Genomic DNA, 2,394 nt, shown 5'->3' with positions numbered 1-2,394 from the left:
AGTGTTTGAGTTCTCATTAGCCCCTGGGGTTTTGAGTCAATAGAGACCATCACCTCCCCACCCCTTTTTGTTTTTGCCTTCACAGCACACTGCATCGCAAATCTCAATGTGCACATATGTGTGTTTTTGCTGTATGTGTATGTGTCGTGTGTACGTTGCCTGTGCAGTGATCCTTCATTTACTAATTGGCCTTCTCTTGCTTTCTTGTATTGTTGCTTCTTGAGAAGAATCTTTTTACCCCTGTTAATTGGTCAAGTGAACCGCCAGACTTGGAACCATTATTTACTCATTATGCCCTGAGTTCACTTTCATGACTGAATTGAAGGTTTGTGTGTGTGTGTGTGTGTGTGTGTGTGTGTGTGTGTGCATTTAGGATCAATGCCAGAAGGATGCAGAGTTCACAAAGTCTAACACACTCGCAGATGTAGACTTTTAGCAAAAGCAGCAACTGCAGAGATTAAAACAAGACAAACTCTCTGTGAATAAATGAGTTTTCTCATCCACCTCTTCTAAACACACCTACACTCTGTTGTCTTCATAACACAAGCTTAAAGGATTCAAGACAGCCAGAGAATAGAAAGTGGGAGATCAAACGTGAGCAGCTGACATTTTCGTTTGTGCTGGGATTTCACACGGTGTCTGGCGAATAGATGCATGTACAGTCGCGGGCCACTTTATTAGGTACAACTCCACAATCTCCGAAGAGTGAGAAGGTCATAGTTGATGCTGTAGTCAGTTTGAGGAATTACTGATGATTTTTGGTATCTTACCTCTATTTATTAGAAATATTTGTGGCCTTTGCCTATTAACAATCTGTAGGACGTTCGATTGTGGCTTTTTAAAAATTGTGACTTTTTCTTTGCTATATTACTTAAAAGATTCATCAATCTCAGTCAGTTAATTGACTTAACGTTTCAGCTCTCAACTTGAACTACTTTAGACAGCTTCTCAGTGCATGCTGTACAAATAACAGTTAGTTCCCTTACTGAGCCTAAATGACTGCATTCTGAACCAAAGTTATACTCTGTGCGATAACAAGTAAGGACTCATTTTAAATCACGCAGCAATGCTCGGCCTCGCTTTTCTCCAGGCACGAGGTTGAAGTTGAAACTCGGGATCTGCACTGTGTGTCACAACCGCGAAGAAGCGAAGCAAGATGTGAGGGTGAAATGGGAAGTGAACAGAGGAGAGATGATGAAGCGCTGTGGCAGTGTTTCTAAAAGTTCCATCTTACCCTCAAAGTGATGTTTCCCTTTCATGTTTTTTCCTCTTCCTGTGCCGTCACATTGACGTGACACGAACAGGCGACCTCTGCCATTAACTCTCTGTGGGAATGGGTTCAGCCTATATTTAGAAGCTATCAACAATGGCATTTTTAAAAATTGTTTCCCTGTCACACTTGTTCCAAGTCCTAATACTTGATGTTTGCACTGTATGGCAGATGAAAAACAAAAGAAGGTTGATATGATAACACATAATCGATAAATATTAGGTAAAGATTTTGTTAGTCCTGCACAATCAGTTCAGAAGTCATTGTAAGTTGTGACTAATATGAGTGAAGCTAGTAGTGTCGGTCTTTCCAATAAAACCATGCCCACGCTGGGGCTTGGACCCACATTCTGCGATGAAGAGAAAAGGTTTGTGTCTTTGAACCCAGACAATGATACAACAGCCCAAATGTCAAACTCTGGTGTCTGAGGCAAAGTTTTGTTTGTATAAAATCTGTTATAGAAAAAATAAATAAATTCAAATTGACAAGAACGTACTGTAATCTTCATAATTTGGTACAAAGAATGAAAAAAGAAAAACTTAATAGTTTTTATTTAGCTTTTACAATGGTAATGTTTTTTATCATCCTACATGTCACTATTCATGAGATCCAGACTGATATTGCTCATATTATTGCTCTATTATTGGATCTGTGTGAACGTCGGAGAGGATAAATAAAATTTACTATTATATTACATGATATGCTGTCAGTCATTGCTCCTCTTCCTTTTTTTTTTTTTTTTTGGAATAAGTCAGCGTATGCTGTTTGGAGCAGAGCAGGTAGCGTACAGTAGATTTTTACAGATTGTTCGTTAAACTGCTGCCTGCTGCGGCTGACAACAAGACAGTGAGAGCCGTGAGTGAACACAGCAGTGAAATTATGAACCAGACAGCTAAACAATGGGCTCATTATAAAGCTTCATAAAACTGTGGGGGAGCTACAGATGCAGGTGATGATTCTCGTCACTATCGGCCACTTTAATGTTGCCACATTGCTTTGATATTGGTATTATAAAAACACCAATTACTGCTGCTTTAAGTATTAAGGATATTTATCAAACTGATACTCTCACTGGTGTGATAAATAGGGTTGCAGGTAATTATTATTAATTCTGTTACATGTTA

Source organism: Anabas testudineus, chromosome 8, assembly GCF_900324465.2.
Source record: "Anabas testudineus chromosome 8, fAnaTes1.2, whole genome shotgun sequence".
Taxonomy (NCBI): Eukaryota; Metazoa; Chordata; class Actinopteri; order Anabantiformes; family Anabantidae; genus Anabas; species Anabas testudineus.
This window is presented reverse-complemented; position numbering follows the sequence as displayed.